Here is a 19,128-nt window from a genome sequence, read left to right as displayed (position 1 = left end):
TTGGCAACCTGGGGAGCAAACTGGACAATCTGTCTTCCAAAGTAGATCGTATCCAGCACCGCCTCGACCAACATGCCGATAGATTAGACAACGTGGAGCAACGTGTGTCAGATCTCGATGATGGTGCGACGGCCCTAACCACCAGGGTCTCCGCGCTAGAATCCCAACTGAAAGCCGTCTCCGCTAAGAATGAAGACTTAGAGGGCCGCTCCCGGAGAATCAACATCAGAATTGTCGGGGTCCGGGAACAACAAACCCAGACTAAAATGGAAGACCATATCGAACGCATGTGTACTGAACTGTTCGGATCGGAGGTCCTCTCCTCGCTATTTATAGCCGAGAGAGCGCATAGAATTCCTGCAGCTAGACCTATTCCAGGAGCGATCCCACGCCCGATCATAGCTAGGATACTCAACTATAAAGACCGAGATGCAATACTCAAAGCAGCCAGAGAAAAGGGGAAACTCAAATTTGACGGCGACCCTATCCAAATTTTTCCCGATTTCTCATCGGCAGTACAAGCCCAGAGGCGTTCCTTCACGTCAATTAAGCGTAGACTGCAAGATAATCACATCCTTTACTCCATGCTGTATCCCGCCAAACTCCGCATCCAACATGACGGGAGGGCGCATTTCTTCACCACACCTGAGGAGGCTGCCGAATACCTGGACAGGGCCGGTTGTAGACCTGCAGCCAATGCTCCGAATCTACAACGGGATGAACGGAGGAGGAGAAACCCGACATGAGTCCCTTTCTCGACACCGCAGAGCGGAGCAACCATATACTACTCACCACAGAACACCATATTTATCGATTTCGGGGCCACGCGGCCTCCGGCTCGGCAACCAGCGCCCTAAGCACAGCAATGGCTGTAGTTTATGGTCACGGGTGGGCGCATCGTGGGCGTGTTGGGGGTTGCCCACGCAAGGGAGGGAAGTTGATGTTCTTCAGTTACTTTTTTCTGAACGACCACGCCCGGGCCTCCCTCCACTCTCATCCCAAGGCAGTAGCACCACGACTCACAAGTCACTCGGAAGACAAGCCCTTCAAACTCCTACTTGGATCAAGATTCCGGTCTCACCCTCAAATCCTACTGAACAGGAACCTACCTGACTCCCTAAATGTCAGCAACAACATTTAAAATAGCCACCTGGAACATTCGTGGCGGTAACCAACCAGCGAAGAATAGGAACATTTTCCAGTATCTACGTAGACACAAAATCAATATTGCCATACTCCAAGAGACCCATCTCCTGCCAGCGACGGAACTTCAGTGGGCCAAATCCTGGGGGTGCCATAGATATTTCTCGTCGTACTCGTCCTATGCCAGAGGGGTTGCAATCCTGATTGATAGAAAGACCAACTTTAGCCTAATTGAATCACAGAAAGACTCTGAGGGAAGGGCCCTACTGGTGAGAGGGATAATCGCAGGGAGGGAAGTTGTGATTGTAAACTCCTACGCTCCAAACACCGATGGCCCCGACAACTTCAACTGGGTGATGTCCCAACTTGGAAAGTTCAATACAGCAACTATTGTATGGGGAGCCGACCTAAATACGCCAATTGACCCCAAACTTGATAAATCCCACAACACAACTGGGAACCCGTCCAAAGCCAGTATGCAAGTCCGAGAGATATGCCATGCGTTCGACCTATCGGACACATGGAGACAGCATAACCGCAACATGAGAGACTTCACATTCTACTCATCCGTCCATAACACAAGCTCCCGGATTGATTATATCATGGCATCCACCCACTGTCCGTTCTCATGGGGAACGAGTCAAATCCTACCACGCACTCTCTCCGATCACTCGATGGTCACACTTGAGGCCTCCCTAGCAGGCACAACAGCCCCCGGACTAGGATGGAGATTCAAGCCGGGCTCACTTTCGGATGCAGGCTTCGCAGCTGAATTACGTCAGGAACTGATAGCCTTCATTGAGATCAACCAGGGTTCTGTCGACTCATCCAGCACTATATGGGAAGCGCTGAAGTGCTTCGTTCGAGGAACATGCCTATCCAAAGAAAACGGGATGTTAAAGCTAATCCGTAGAGAGCTCTCCGACAGCGAACGACGTCTAAAGGAGATAGAGTTGAGAGCCTCTACGGCACCAAACCCTCAACTCCAAGCAGAATTGAAAAAAGAACTCCTGAAATACAGGGAAACAGCCGAAAGGGAACTAAAATTCCTCAGCCGCGCCCACCAAATCCGTCAATACGGAGAGGGACAGAAACCTGGTGCACTACTAGCCCGGCTGCTCTCAATAGACAAAACCCCAACCCGGGTAGAATGCATCAAAGACGCACGCGGATAGCTGGTATACACAGAAGAGGACATCGCCAATACATTCCGGGACTTCTATCAGAACCTATACAGTTCCAGGGGTAACTCGAGCTCAAATTCGATACAAGAGTATCTCAACGACACTGAGTTGTACTGGGTGGAGGCAGTCCTACGAGAACCACTGAACGCACCAATAACCGAAACAGAAATATTGGACACAATAAAATCCCTCCCGAGCTCCAAAGCGCCGGGACCAGACGGGCTCACTGGAGAGTTCTATAAAGCACACGCGGCTATCCTGGCGCCTCTCCTGCTCCAAGTCTACGAGGAATCTGTTGAACGGGGCAGCCTCCCCCCTACGATGCGTGAAGCCAATATAATAGTGCTGCACAAAACCGGTAAGCCCGCAGACGAATGTGCTTCATACAGGCCAATCTCTTTGATCAACCTGGACAACAAAATTCTCGCAAAAATTCTCGCATCACGACTTCTCCCTCTTATGCCGGCTCTAGTAATTGGAGACCAAGCCGGATTCATTCCGGGTCGCAGCACTACCTTTGGCATTAGACGACTGTTCGGTGTTATCGAGGCCATAGACCCGACACAACAAGCAATAGCAGTGCTTCTTGACGCTGAGAAAGCGTTTGACTCTGTGGAGTGGCCTTTCATGCTAGCAACGCTTACACAAATGGGCTTTGGCAAATTCTTCATTAAGTTAGTGTCACTGTTGTACAACGACCCCCGGTCTTACATCACTCTGGGCAAGACTAGGTCCTCGGGCATAGCACTGGAGCGTGGAACAAGACAGGGATGTCCACTCTCTGCCCTGATCTTGGCCCTCATTATGGAACCCCTGGCGTCGCGACTGAGGGAATGTCAAATTCATAGGGGTCTTAAACTAGGTCCTCACAAACTGATTGTCTCCCTCTACGCCGATGACGTGATACTGTTTATTGGCAACCCCCAAGAAAACCTCAATCCCGTAATGCGTGAAGTAATAAAGTGTGGCCAAATGTCGGGCCTTACGATTAACCATTCCAAATCTGTAGTGTTTCCCCTGACCCCCAATACAGTCGAATTTGTAGACGATCACGGCTTCAAGTGGGAAAACTCAAGGGTGCGCTACTTGGGGATTTATATGTCTCGCAACCACCACGACATATATAGAGACAACTATGTGTCCGCGCTGAACGCCATCCAAGAACGGATACACAGGTGGAAGACGCTTCCGTTAACATTGTGGGGCAGAACCTCCTTGACGAAAATGGTCATACTCCCTAAGCTCCTGTATCTGTTCTCTAATATCCCGCTCCTACTCCCCAAAGCCTTTCTCCTGAAAGTCAAGTCTGCAGTCCTGGAACTTCTATGGGCAGGTAAACCTGCGCGCGTCGCGTATAACACCCTAGTTCTTCCAACGTCAAAGGGTGGTCTAGCATTGCCAGACATAGAAAAATACTATTGGGCAGCCCAAGCTCATTTTTTGAGCTACTGGTATATGTCCCACTTCGTACGCCCACATGTGCAGGTGGAACGCGCCATAGCCTCACCAGACCTGCTCAGTGCCATTATTATAAGTCAAATCCCAGTTCCACATAACTCGCTGAACACAGCTCTGTCCACATATGCAATCTGGAAAAAGATGGCTGTCAAATACGGCGTGACCGTAAGATATTCCCCCCTATTACCCATCAGACACATCCCGGGCATCCCACTCACGAATGAAAAAGTTTTCCTAATCTGGGCCGATAAGATAAATGTCCACTCCTTCGGGGACCTCTTCCCGGAAGGCACCTTCCTCACCCCACAAATGGCCAGGGACAGAGGGGGGGAACACCTCTCTGGATATATTCCTTTATTTTAGATTACGCCACACCCTGCACAAACTGTTTCCTTCATTCCCAAAACAACCCCCCACGTGGGATCTGTTACACAACACCATCCAGGCGCGGGGAGAGGCGAGGCTGGTATCGCGACTTTACAATTCCCTCGTGGCAGATACAGGAACACCTAATCCTAAAACACAGCAAAAATGGGAATCTGCCGTTCAGTCATCAATAAGCGCAGAAGACTGGTCTTATATCCTGCGCCAAACTCAAAAAGTCGCAATAAATACACGCTTTAAACTAATACACTTCAACTTTGTTCACCAAACATACTACACTCCAGTTAAGAAGCATCAACATCATCCAGAAGCCTCGACCCAATGCGAACGGTGCACGGCGCCACATGCAGATTTCTTTCACCTAGCATGGGATTGCCCGGGAATTCAGCGCTTCTGGGTTCTCAGTCTTACATATAATTGCAGACATCATAGGGGAACGGGTGGCCCCGCTGCCATTGGCGGCTCTTCTCGGCCTCACTAGACACCTACAACCCGCATCCCGTAAACTAGCGTCACTCCTGCTGGTCCTGGCCCGAAGGCGAGTCGCCATGGCGTGGAGCCGCGGCCCTCTACCCAAAATCGAAGACTGGAAGAAAGACATAACATACTGCCAGGATGTAGAGAGTGAATTTATAAGAACCCTTCCTTTGCACGCTCGCCCCCCGGACATTTGGGGACCATACATCGCATATCTGCTAAATAGTACTGTATCATCTGATTCCGAAACCACAGGAGCGTGAAATGGGGCTTTGTGACTGAAGAACTAATGTATAACCTCGACCTGACTCGAATCAGTTTTAAGCAATGAACGCATTGATACTTGTTTTGTTGACACGGGAGTGGTGGGGCGGCCTTGGCGGGAGAGCTCGTTAGCGGGTAACGTTATATTATTCCTTTCTCTTGTTCTTTCCTTCACTTTCCTTTCCCCCTCTCTGCTTTCTCCTCTTTCCTTTCCTTTGTTATTAAGAGGATGCACCATGTTGGCGCACGTGTACCGATGATATGAAAAGTTCAAAAATAAAGTTTTAAAAAAAAATGACCTGTTCAATATATATGCTTGCCCTATTCAAAAGTGAGTTACTTGTAGTAGTGTGATATATTCTTTTTTCCTGTCTAGGTAATTTAGCAGGTAAACATAAGAGATGGGCACTAGCAACTGAATCAACTTGTGCAGCACTTAGAAAATTAGTTTAAAAGTTTGCAGGTTTCTCAAATTCAACTGGATGAGGTGAACCTACGCCAAGAACACAGGAGGAGCCGGTGTAGTCTACACCTCATAGGACTAGCAAGGGTTTCACTTGGAAATCTTGCGCTGGTTATCCTAATCAAGAGTCTCAGGGATCGCAATAAATGTGCAGTGAATACGACTTAAATGAATGATAAGTGAATCAGCCGACACGTGTTTCAACCCTCACAGGTATTTCTAAAGGCAGGGAATCTATCAAGGTGTCCAGTATGATCTGGGTGTGTCATTCACTCTGAATGAATATATTCTGAATGCAAATTCAATAATGGTGCCATCAATAACAGGGTACAAATGAATTAGTAAATGTGCGATTTGATTGACATAGATGCCTTCCATCGTTTAGAGAATGAAATACAAGATCCACGCAGAAGCAAAAACTAATGAGTATAGTTGAATGTGATCTGTTAGACATTCATTGATGAATTCAACAGCAATTACTGTAGAAAATCAAATAACTTCAAGAAACCTTTTGTGTTCATTGTATTCCACTTTTTCTATTGAAAGTCCTGTGGGGGAAGCAGAGCTCTATTCCTATTTTTCATTCCTTTTCTTATCCCTTCTATTTTTTGTTTGTTTGAGCACTGTTTGATAATCAACTGCAGCTCAAGTAAAAAAGTATGTCACGTTCTATTACAAAATGTAGTTTAGTAAATTTTCCCAAAGTTTGAGTTTTGGTAATCTTTTTTGGAATAGCGAAGGAACGCAACCGATGTACCTCTCAATAAGCACCAGAGTCTCTGCATCACAGCACTCTATATAAGGCTAGAAATTAAGAAAGTAGCAAATTCATTGTTTTGATGTTGACACCTTTATGTTGGTTATTGGTGTAAATTTGCCCCAGCCAACAACAGTAGGGGTATTCTCTTCAGAGTACAATAGCAGGAGTATAGTGACATCTATTAAGTTGAATGAGCTTAAAGCGTGAATTAAGGGACACATCACGTGTACGTTTACACATCTTTTGCCATATTTTATTGAAATGTCCCTATCCAGATCTCTGGGCCATTTTTGGTGGTTGATGGGCGCTGTGTCAGGTTTTGGGCATAATATTAGTGTGTACAGGTTAGAGACAATTCTCCGGCCTTTGCCAGCATGCATAATGTATGCCAGACACTGGTTCCCCGGTGGCTCCCCTGGGAATTCTGGCCATAGCTTTTGGCTCGCAGAGCGCAGCTTGTAATATTGCAGCCATATAAGAGCTTTAGAACGGGGAATGACATGAATATCAAGTCTGTCAACAAATCTACCATTCGCACACATATCCCCTACAGTTGCTGCACCCAGTTTCCTCTAAGTTGCAATTACTGCCTCATCGAACAAGGGGGGAGGCATACAGTTCCAGATGGGAATATCTTTGGGGTACGGCGTACCCGTGCCAGTCAATTGCCATATATACTTCCATGCAAATAATAAAGTCTTGACAGGTTCAACCAACATACGTCTATATAGCTCGGAGCCAGTATGAGGGATCCAAGATCGTTATTTCACGCTGCCCGCGTCTCGCTTTTCACATGTGGGTATAGGGGACCCTCTAGGTACTAGTATGCAGAATATTGAGCTTGCACTGCTACGCAGTAAAGACCAAAATCTGGTGCAGTGAAACCACCTTTATCATATGTTTTGACCAGATTATCCCATTTTAGTCACACTGTCCCCGAGTGACAGACATACTACTGAATCAGTACATCAAAGTATTGAAGAACTGTAGCGCAAAGTAAATTCGGCAAGAGATACAATAATATCTGGACTACACCATCTTCAGCAACACTATTTCACCGGCTAACGAGATATGAAGTTGAGCCTAGTTGTGCAATTTTGTGCCCAAATAAGTTAAATAACTACCAAGTTTTCTGCGTAGAGGGTTTCCTTCCCTGGAAAAAATTATGCCCAGGTATGCAATATTATCTGGCGGCCAGGCAAAGTCGAGTGTATTAGGCCGCTCCAAGGTCGCCGGAGTCATTGGGAAGAGTTCCGACTTACTGCGGTTAATCAGTAGAACTGAAAATTCCACAAATATCTCCACGTCCCTCATTATGGGTTCATGGTTCACCTGAGGGTTTCTAATAAAAAGGTTAACATTGTCGGCGGCAAACAAAACAGATGATGGCTGGAAGGTTTAGAATCAATCTTATCCTCTGGCATTGCTCTGGGAAACCCTCCAGACCATCGTTCCTTGCCTGCCAAGCCATTACAAAAGGGGAAAGACCATATGCAAATCGGGCTTGGTCCCACCCCAAAAGGGACAGTCCAGCCCGAATTCCCTGGACACATCCCTTCTGCACAAGATCACAAGCATCCCCAAACATGTTTCGCCTCATAGGGCCTCATCAGTGAGAAGTAGTTTGTCTCCCTATGTGAGAGAGGGCATGCCCAGAGGTGGGTCCCTTGATCGCTGCAAAATAGGTAACCAAGCTGCACCTCACTGAGGCAACAAAGCCGAAACATGTCTGGGGTTTGTTTGTGTTTCTGTGCAGAGGGGACTTGGACTAGTAGTTTGGGCTGGGCTGCTCCCATTGGTGGCAGTACCAGTTGCATATGGCTGAGCACCTTTTGCAATGGCGCAGACGGGCTAAAAAACAATGGTGTGGAAGGTTACCCAGAGCAGTGCCAGTACTTCAGAATTATACAAAACCTTCCACTCATCACATTTTTGGTTATAACATTGTCGGCATGCATGAATATAATCACTGATGTCCCTGCTATCCTGATACCCCAATGGGAGTGCTTGTGTCGTATCAAGTCGGCAAGTAGCTCGATAATTATAGCAAATAGCAAGGGGGACAAGGGGCAACCCTGCCTTGTAACTCTCTCAAAAGTGAACGGATCAGACCTAACTCCATTAGTACAGACGAACAAGTTACTTACCAACTGTAACATTCTTTCGACTGGAGCAAAATCTCCATTATGTCATCCGGAAGATCCCAATCCTTGTATCTCAACCTCTCAGAAACCATGCATGTAGGTTGAGTGTCTTGACCTCTGGATGGAGAAGACGACCTTCCTCTTGCGAGAGTAGATCCTCTCTTTGTGGAAGATGTCCAGAAGGTCCGGGTACCACGTCCTCCTGGCCCAGTCCGGGGCAATTAGGATCATGGTTTTCCTGAACTTTCTCAACCTCGCTGATTGTCAGATCGCTGGTGTGAGCTCCCCACCCCGTGAGTGAGGCGTCTGTTACTACCGTTATCTCCCGCCATGGTTGCCAAAAAGATTCTCCCTTGAGGATGGTGTTGTTGCAAGCCCACCATAATAGATCCTGAGCAACTGCACTCGGGACTTGCAGAAGATCCGACATACTCCCCGAGAATTGGGACCACTGAGTTCTGAGGGCCCATTGGAGGGATCTCATTCTCAGTCTGGCCTCTGGCACCAGAAAAATGATGGATGCCACGAGGCCAAGCCACCTCAGAAAATCGAAGGCCGGCAGATGCTCGGCTTTCAGGAATTTTGTTACCATCTGCTGGATGTGGAGAGCTCTTACCTCAGGCGGCGAGGCTTTGCCCGAGGAAGTGTCCAAGACTGCTCTGATAAACTGGAGTTGTTGGGATGGTATCATGTGGGACTTCATGAAATTGAGGGAGAAGCCCAGGTTGTGGAGGAAGTGGCAGGTGATCGACAGATTTCCTGAGCTTGTTCTGGAGAACGTGCTCTGATCAACCAGTCGTCCAGGTAGGGGTAGACGTGAATCCCCCCTCTCCAGAGACTCGCTGCCACTACCGCCATCAGCTTGGTGAAAACCCTCGGAGCAGAGGTCAGCCCGAAAGGCAGAACTCGAAACTGATAGTGAGAACCGCCAACTGCGAACCTCAGGTATTTTCTAAACTTGGGATGGATTGGCACATGAAAATAAGCATCCTGAAGTTCCAATGATTGCTGCTAACCGCTAACTTACTTTTCCTCTCACAGAGGGCCATCTCCGCCATCGACTGACAAGAGCCACAGTCACTGGTTCGATGATCCGAACCCAGACACCAAAGACAGATACAGTGAGGATCGGTGAAAGACATCTTCGACCCGCAGTCGATACACTTCTTGAACCCAGTTTTGGGTGTATAAGCGGTTGATGATGAAGACATTGTCTGACAGAAAATCTCGAACCGCGCCGTTCACGAGAGCGAAGCAATCGGAAAAACGGAACTGAAGCCAACGGGCGCGGCTCGAGGTACTTATACCAACAGTGACGTCGACATGGAACGGAGCCCGTCGAGGGACAATTGACACCACAACCTCGAGCACTGCGCCCTCTACCGAAAAAAAAATTACGAAGCAGCCAAGCTGGCGATAACAAATTATCACAAGATGAGGAATACGTGGGAGGACACAATCCATTCGAAATGGGTGTTAGGAGTGAGTGAACAGAGTGTACTGAGATAGGTTACATTACATGTGAGGATCCTACCATCTCTGTTACCGGCATCTATTAATGTTATTGTACATAATTCTATTGATGCCATTAGAATCCAACGCAAGCAACCTAGAACCTCTGGGGAGTCTGGAGCTTGTTAGAGGTTCTGGGTTCCAAGGGTGTCAGTTGGCTGGTGGGTTGGTGCTAGGGGGCTGCTGCAAAGAACACTGCTTACTTGTAATGAATAAAAGGCTTGGTTGGATTCACCTTAAAGTGTCTTAAGGTGTGATTGACCTTAACAACTGGCGACGAGTTGGTCAAACAGGCAGCTGCCTGCAACAACCTGTGTGCTTCCCTGTTGGGCTGGATGTCGTGTCAGAGACATTCCTGACATGGTTGAGAGCCTGTGAGCTCCTATGAGGTGTCATTGCACATCCTGAGTCTCAGCAACGTGTCGCAGTGGCGAATGGCACTTCACCACATGAGGCCCAAGTGAGTGGAGCTGTGTGTGCGAGAGGAGCAGACAGAGCACTGTGATTGCGGAGCACTGTGCGCATGCTTGACACAGTCCACCACAAATAACCAGGCAAGGCTGATACGAAGTGCTCTCGCATGTTCTAGAAAAGCACCTGAGAACGTCCTGTGTGCCGCTATTTTCGGAGTGCCGGCACAAACACAAGATACAGAAGTGTTCCCATGGTGATAAACCAGCAATGGACAAGAGATACAGTGTCGCTACAATAATCTGAGGCTTCACTACAGCAGGGTGCCCAGCCCAAGCACAGAACAGTTGCTCGCAAGAGCACTAAAGCGAACGAGGTGATTATGAAATGATAATGCATTGAAGCTTAAAGGACACCTGTGTCCCAGCTGACACTGCAGCCATTTCAGCCTGCAAAGAAGTGGAAAATAAGGGAACTCTTCTCAGCATTGCACAAAAGACTCTGCTCAAGTTGTAACAAGTCCTCCAGCTGCCACCATGAACCCATTTGGAAAGGTTTATTTCTACAAAAAGGTAAAGACATGCCAGCAAAGAACTCTGCTGCCACCGAGCGCTCTGACGAAATGAACATGGGCAACATCTTATAAAGAAGAAAAAGGTCACACCAACATGTTGGGGGTGGGGGGAGGAAGGATAGAAAGTGAAAAGCAAAGTAAAGTAGAATGTGAAAAATTAGTGCAAAGTGAAAGATGAAAAGTAAAATTGAGAATAAGCTAATATAAATTGAGTGGAAGTTTAAGGTAGGGCTCTCAGTGCCTAGGAGAGGTTAAATGATCTAAGCTAAAAAGAGCTCTGATTAGGGAAGGAACGGGCACCGAACCAGATAAAGAGGCCTACGAAGAGGCAGGTGGGGGAACTCTCAGGCGCCGTAAGCCGCCCAGAAGTCATGGCAGTGGTCTAGGTAACTGGCAGTAGGAGCTGGCAGGCATAAGGTAACAGGGTGCCGGGGGAATCCAGTGGGTCGGGAAAGGGTGAAGGGGACAAATGTACAGAAAGAAAGCGGTGCAGCTACTTGGGGATTTGGTAGAGGACTAATAGTCAGGTACCAGGGGGGGAGCAAAGAGGGAGGGAGGAGAGTGGGGGGGAACAACCCCCAGGGGAATGAGGGGCAGGCAACGGGGATAAGGGAAGGGGGCAAGTGCAACGGGGAATGAAGGAGAATTGAAACCTAATGGGGGAGTCACACAAGCAACGGGGAGCGAGTAGTAGGCCTGGAGACTGTGTGGAAGGGGCACAGGTCAGATACCTAAGGAGGGAGGGGTGAGGAGGCGAGAGAACGGCAGGACCCCAGGGGCGAGGAATAAGATAGGGACCTGGGGGCCGGGGGTTAGGAAGGGGTTGGGCAAAGGGAAAGTGTAGAGCACGTACACCGGGCCAACGGGGAGCAGGGGATAGCGGTCTGGGGGGGAGGGGGAGTTTTAACGATCCTGCACCTGGGCAAAAGTGGAAACGGCTGAAGATAAAGCCGGTGCCGAAAGGGGAAGTGTTCAAAGCACCAGTTAACAAGTTAATAAAGTGGGAAAGTTAAAGTGGCGGGGTCAGCTCCACACAAACAGAGGCTGCCCGCCATCAAGTTCGAGTTCATACTAAGTGTAAAAGTAACGGCGTCACTTCCGATCAGCGGATGCTGCTCGCCATCAAGTTTGAATTCATGCTAAGTAAAGTGGAAGAGTAACAGCGTCAGTTCCGCTCAACGGATGCTGCTCGCCATTTAAGTTTGAGTTTATACAAATTAAAGTGGAAAAGTAACTGCGTCACTTCCGATCAGCGGATGCAGCTCGCCACCAAGTGGGGAGTGTAAGGGTGTGCAGCTCAGAGCAGAATAACCTGATGCTGTATTACCAAGTAACAAGTAACAGAGCACCTGTAAAATACCTCCTGCTAATAAAGCAACTGCGACCTGTACATCCACAACCCGGGTCAGTGTATTATTTCTGGGGGATGTTGGGGGAGGGTATGGGAAAAGGGAAATGTGTGGAGGGCTGCAGGTTAAACAAAAGTGAATTTAAAAACCAGGAAAATCAAATGCAGGGCCCGTGGAAGGCCAGAAGCAGGGGGATGCGCCGAGTGCAAGGAGGAATGTAGCAGACACCACCATAGGCGCTACACGCAGCCGAACACACTCGGGTCCATGTACCCCATCCCCCTCCAACAACAGGATAGGGGGATCAGGGGTGGGCGGACCTCCTCAGACTGGATGGCACAGGGAGACAGGAGAAGGGAGGGAGCAACGAGGTGCAAAAGGGGCGTAGGGTGAGCGGCCTAGACCATCCCCTATCTCAGGCTTAAAGGCACAGGGAGGTGGGGGAAACAGCCTCATTCTCCGACGACCAAGAAGGAAGAAGGACCCGCCCGCCCAACCAAAATAGAAAGCAAAAAACAAAAATAAAAATGTAAATAGGTGAATGTATTAATCTGTTTTTGTATTTTACAGCAGGATTGTCGCAATGGAGGTACATGGTGTTCCAGGCTGGTCGGCCTGCTGGAATCCACAAGGGACTGGCAGTGTTCAAATTGTCGGCAGCGGAGTACTTAACTCAGCAAGCCACGGGGAACGGGGGAGGGTATGTGCCTGTGGTGGGAAGGAAGGGGAGGTGGATAGGTGCAAGGATCAAGGCTGGCGGTGGTCTAGGTAACTAGCAGTAGGGGCTGGCAGGCATAAGGTAACAGGGCACAGGGGGAATCCAGTTGGTCGGGAAAGGGTGAAGGGGACAAATGTACGGAAAGAAAGCGGCACAGCTACTTGGGGATTTGGTAGAGGACTAGTGCTCGGGTACCAGAGGGGAGAAAAGAGGGAGGGAGGAGAGGGAGGGGGGCAACCCCGAGGGGAATGAGGGGCAGGCAACGGGGTAAGGGAAGGGGGAATGAAGGAGAATTGAAACCTAATGGGGGAACAGCAATGGGGGAGTCACATAAGCAACGGGGAGCGAGTACTAGGCCTGGAGACTGTGTGGAAGAGGCACAGGTCAGATACCTAAGGAGGGAGGGGTGAGGAGGCGAGAGAACGGCAGGACCCCGGCGGCGAGGAATAGGATAGGGACCTGGGGGCCGGTAGTTAGGAAGGGGTTGGGCAAAGGGAAAGTGTAGACCAAGTACACCGGGCCAACGGGGAGCAGGGGGGGCAGGCAACAGGGGGGGGGGTAGGTTTAACGATCCTGCACTTGGGAAAGTAGTAAAAGTGAAACCAGCTGAAAATAAAGCCGTGCCGAACAGGGAAGTGTTCAAAGTACCAGTTAACAAGTTAATAAAGTGGATAAGTTAAAGTGACGGGGACAGCTCCGCACAAATGGAGGCTGCCCGCCATCAAGTTCGAGTTCATACTAAGTGGAAAAGTAACAGCGTCAGTTCGGCTACCGGATGCTGCTCGCCATCAAGTTTGAATTCATGCTAAGTAAAGTGGAAAAGTAACGACGTCACTTCCGATCACGGGATGCTGCTCGCCACCGAGTGGGGCGTGTAAGGGTGTGCAGCTCAGAGCAGAATAACCTGATGCTGTATTACCAAGTACCAAGTAACAGAGCACCTGTAGATACCTCCTGCTAATAAAGCAACTGCGGCCTGTACATCCACAACCCGAGTCCGTGTATTATTTCTGGGGGGGTGTTGGGGGAGGGCATGGGAAAAGGGAAATGTGTGGAGGGCTGCAGGTTAAACCAAAGTGAATTTATAAACCAGGTAAATCAAATGCAGGGCCCGTGGAAGGCCAGTGTGGGGTGTTGCGGCTAAGCGAATGAGGTGATTATGAAATGATAATGCATTGAAGTTTAAAGGACACCCGTGTCCCAGCTGACACTGCAGCCATTTCAGTCTGCAAAGAAGTGGAAAATAAGGGAACTCTTCTCAGCATTGCACAAAATACTCTGCTCAAGTTGTAACAAGTCCTCCAGCTGCCACCATGAACCCATTTGGAAAGGTTTATTTCTACAAAAAGGTAAAGACACACCAGCAAAGAACTCTGCTGCCATCGAGCGCTCTGACGAAATTAACATGGGCAACAGCTTATAAAGAAGAAAAACGTCACACCAACATACATCACATTACAAATCCACGCAGCCTATTGGTGCGACCATATACATAGGCGGCCTGCTCCATATGGGATGCCAGGTCATTGGTCCCAGCATCTCCTGTTCATCTTCTCCCACGTGGGCTTCTTTTTGGCACGTCATCAGACGCAAAGCTACTTTAATGACGAATTCAGTTTTGGCGGCAGTAAAAAACATGTATGTTACACAGCTTTAAAATGCATCCCAAAGAGGAGCGCCATGCACATTGTACACTTATCAGAGTTTGATTATTTCAAATTGGTTTGGAAGCTTGCCACTTGGAGGGTCCGCAATCTCACTTGCACATAAAGAGATTTCTCATAAGGCGAAGAGATATAGTCTTGGAATAGTTTCCTACCTGGGGATCAAGGATCGAGATATGCCGGGCCCAGTTTTAGCTTCCTCGTGCTGACCACCAATCAATCCCTAGTTTCTTCAATAGCACATAACTGTAGTTCCTTTCTAATACCAGGCAACTGGTTTTTGGAGTTTTCCCATAGGTTAACACCATCCAATACCCAGAGCGTTTTCTTTACATGGCAAACCCACTCTAGGGATTTCCCTCCCTCCAGGGACATTACATGGCACAATGCATCTCTATATTTCACCAAACCCCAAGTCCAGCAGCAGTTCCGGGTGAGCCCCAGCAGGGTCCACATTCTTCCCCAGAGGGAGAAGCTGTAACACAGCCCAGCCAGTGCTCCAGGCTGGACTTTGAGATGGTCGACCCACATGGGAGACAGGTGCCCAAGGCCTGGGACATTACCCCCGACCTTCGTGGAGCTCTGGCTGGGCTGCGTTAAAGAATTTACCTCCGGGAAGGGAGGGGGACCCTGCCAGGGCTCCCTGGGACTGCTGCTGCACTTGGGGATGGTCAACCCACATGGGAGACAGGTGCCCAAGGCCAGGGACATGACCCCCCAACCATGCTGGAACTCTGGCTGGCCTGCATTACAGCTTCTCCCTCTGGGAAAGGACATGGACCCTGCCGAGGCTACCTGGAACCTCCGCTGGGCTTGTGGATGGTCAAGCCACATGAGGGACAGCCGCCTAAGGCCTGGGACATCGCCCCTGAACATCCAGGAGCTCTGGCCGGGCTACATTATAGTGAATGATAGCCTTTGCCACATTTAGACATCATTGTGAATGTTAGCCTGCGTCACATCTAGACAAGACTGTGAACATTAGCACGCGTCACATATAGAATTGCGAATGTTAGCTGGCGTGGCATCTTATAGGATTGAGAATGTTGGAAAAGCGTCTTGCGTCGCTTCCGGACAGTATTGTGAATATTAGCCAGTGCTGGTATTAGATAGTGCGCAGGACAAATATCCTTTAACATTAACACTAACATCGCTGCCTATTATATTGTGAAACCTACTGTATTGTGAACTGTATTTAGCCTGCACAACACTTAGACAGAACTGGGAATATTAGCCTCTGCCACACTGAAATAGAGTTGTGAATGCTAGCCTGAGCCACACTGTGATAGAACTGTGCATTTGGCTTGCGTTGCACACAGAGAGAACTGTGAATATTAGCCTGAGCCACATTGAAATAGAACCGTGCATATACAGGACACTCACATATAGGCGTTTCCCCTTACCTGCCTACCATACTATGAAAACTACTGCATTGCGAAGCCCAGGCCAATACAGAGCTGTCAAATCTGAGTGTTTCCCATACCCATCTTACATTGTGAAACCTAGGCCTCTCTCCCACTGTATAGGACTCTCGATTCTAGGTTTGTTCCCCATAGCTGCCTAATATACTGTGAAACCCACTGTATTGCAAAACCTAGGCTTCTCTCCCACTATACAGGGCTCACAATTCCAGGTACCATGCCACACACTGGCCAAGGCAGGCTAGCACGCTGGTGCACCAGTAGGTCCAATAAGATCCACAACAGACATTCTCTACCCCAGCCAACACATAGCCACCTCCCCACCACTGCAGTCCTTCAACGTGGAACCCTCACACCTCACCCACCCCCTCCTTGCCAGACCACCCTACCTCACCTCACCCCATCCCGGTACAACATGGGGTAACAAATACACCAGCGAAGCCAGCAGCCTCGCTGTGGCGCACCGCAATAAATTCACCCACGCTCACCGCCCCTCAGACCCTCGCACAGGAGAGACCACAAACAATGAGACAAATGGACCAGGAAAGCCAGCAGTCCCCAATGGGGCACACCAGTATAAACTCACTGACCCGACCGCATGCTCAGACCCTTGCACCAGAGAGACCATGAATAACAAAACCACGCGGTCCGCAGTGGATAAAGATCACTCCAGCCTAACAATTCCAAAGACTACAGTACGTATAACCTCGAAGATTACGGTACGTATACCTTACACCACATCTGTGGACACAGGCTGCAGGCATGGCCAAGCATCCATGCACTGTGAAATGTAGCTTCCATACTTTAACACCTGACGTACCTCAACACTCCTGCCACTAGCATGCAGCGACTACCAACGGAAAAAAATAAATTTGGTATAGCTGGCCACACACCGACTCTCTCAACAATAGCAATCTATCGCAAACCACCAACAGCGCTCACTCACGTGCCTGGCCTCTCTTTGGGCAGCTTAGTTGAGCCTAGCCAGCTACGCAAGTCCTAGACTGGCACAAATGCACACATGCATTTCCTAATCTAAACTCTTTAGAATTTTCCAGCACATTGACTACGGTCACCGAGGGCATTCCAACCCAAAAAGCGCATTGACGCCACACAAGTGGGGAAAGAGCGCTATATAAATAACCAAATGCAATATACCACATCTAGATAGCGGGGTCACTAACCAACCCACTAACAATGTCACCCTTCTGCATACACCTCTTAAACTTTAACCAAAAACAACCACACACCCTAAAGCACAGCAAACCGCGCAAACTTCACTACACCGCAACAACTAAACAAACCACAAATCACACAGCTCCGCACAACAGAACACGACGGCTACCAACCGAAAAGCACACCTAACCTCAGTGAACAGTGCTAACCGAACTGAAGCCGCCAACAGCACATCACTGCTCTCTTGCACTTTTCCCGCTCGGTCCTACTACCTCACCCCACCCCCTTTCCTTTTCAGATCTGCCAGAGCACCAGGGGACCACTCCGGTGGTGATAGTGCACGGGTCAAATATCCTTTAACATTAAATTACAGAATATCCCTCCCAAGAGGTATTGGCACACTGCCGGGCTCCCTGGTGGGACCATACCCAAGCACAGCGGCACTCCCTAGGAGCCCCGGCAGGGTCCCCGACTTTCCCAGAGGGAGAAGCTATAACGCAGGCCAGCTAGAGCTCCATGATAATCTGGGGTAATGCCCCTGAACTTGGGCAGCTGTCTCCCATATGAATGACCATCCCCAAGTACAGCGGCTGGTAAAGTGATTTTTTTGTGACAGATGGAAATCCGAAACTATTTTAGATAGGAAAAAAGGCTTGACCTTTAAAACAACTTTATTCTTGTGGAAAACCGTGTGAGGAGGCTTGTAAGAGAGCGCCTGCAACTCACTCACCCTGCGGGCTGAAGTTAGAGCCACTAGTTGAATCGTTTTTAAAGTTAGGAGCCTTAAAGGACAAGAATGTAAAGGCTCAAAAAGGGCACACATAAGAAACTTTAAGAATAAATTTAAATCCCAAATGGGAACTTGGAATGGCGTAGGAGGGAACGTATCTGTTAACCCATTAAGAAATTGGAGACCTAAAAGGCATTTTGAAATATGAAACTTCTTCTGAGGAGCGCTTGAAGATGGATAGCGCTGCCAAATATCCTTTAATAGTTCCAACTTGGAGCCCCGAGTTGGCTAAATGTAATAGAAAGGAAAGCACCATGGGAGTGGTACATTGAAAAGGATCCACATTCTTATCCCTGCACCAGTTACTGAATTTCTTCCAACAACACCGGCATAAGGATTTTGTTGCTGGCCTTCTGGCCGAAAGCAAAATCTCCATAACGTCATCCGGGAGGTTCCAATCTTTATATCTCAACCTCTCAGAAGCCAGGCATGAAGGTTGAGTGTCTTGACCTCTGGATGGAGAACCCGACCTTCCTCTTGCGAGAGAAGATCCTCTCTTTGTGGAAGACGTATTGGAGGGCAGATGGACATGTCCAGAAGGTCCGGGTACCATGTCCTCCTGGCCCAGTCCGGGCCAATTAGAATCATGATTCCCCTGAACTTTCATGATTACTTTCAACTTTCATGATTACATGAGGAATCACGGGGACTGGAGGAAACGCGTAAAGGAGTGGTTATACCCAGTCCACTACGAACGCATCCCCTAGAGCTCCTCTCGGGGGAAATTCCCTTGAGCAATACAGATCGCACTTCCGGTTGGCCCCAGTCGTGAACAGATTCACCTGAGATGTTCCCCAAAGGGCGAAGATCTCTTGAAGGACTTCCTGAGCTAGCTCCCACTCATGGGAAACTGTGCTCTGCCTGCTCAGAGCGTCTGCCGCCGTGTTCAGGTCTCCGGCTAGGTGAACTGCCGACAGAGAGATTCCTTCTTGTATTGCCCAGAACCAGAGCTGCATTGCCTCTCTGCACAGTGGGAGTGATCCTACGCCTCCTCATTTGTTGAGGTAGTACATGGCCACTGTGTGGTCTGTCATTATCAGGACCTTCTTTTTCTGTAAAGAGGGCAGAAAGGCCTTTAGCGCTAGTCTGATTGCCCTCAGCTCCAAAAGGTTGATGTGTAGTTTGGACTCCGATGGAGACCAACAACCGCTGATTGTCAGATCATTGGTGTGGGCTCCCCACCCTGTGATTGAGGCGTACGTCCCTACAGTTATCTCCGGCCATGGTTGCCAAAAA

General features: G+C 48.9%; 1 protein-coding gene across 3 annotated transcripts in view; it reads right to left on the bottom strand.

The window, feature by feature from the left end:
- Positions 1-19,128, bottom strand: part of NAA16 (N-alpha-acetyltransferase 16, NatA auxiliary subunit) — a 2,654,788-nt gene that overhangs the window by 588,723 nt on the left and 2,046,937 nt on the right. The gene's annotated exons all lie outside the window — the stretch shown is intronic.

This window comes from Ambystoma mexicanum, chromosome 7q (assembly GCF_040938575.1).
Source record: "Ambystoma mexicanum isolate Mex_15411 chromosome 7q, UKY_AmexF1_1, whole genome shotgun sequence".
NCBI classification, from domain to species: Eukaryota; Metazoa; Chordata; class Amphibia; order Caudata; family Ambystomatidae; genus Ambystoma; species Ambystoma mexicanum.
The sequence above is the reverse complement of the archived record's forward strand: the minus strand, read 5'-3'. Positions and strand labels throughout refer to the sequence as shown.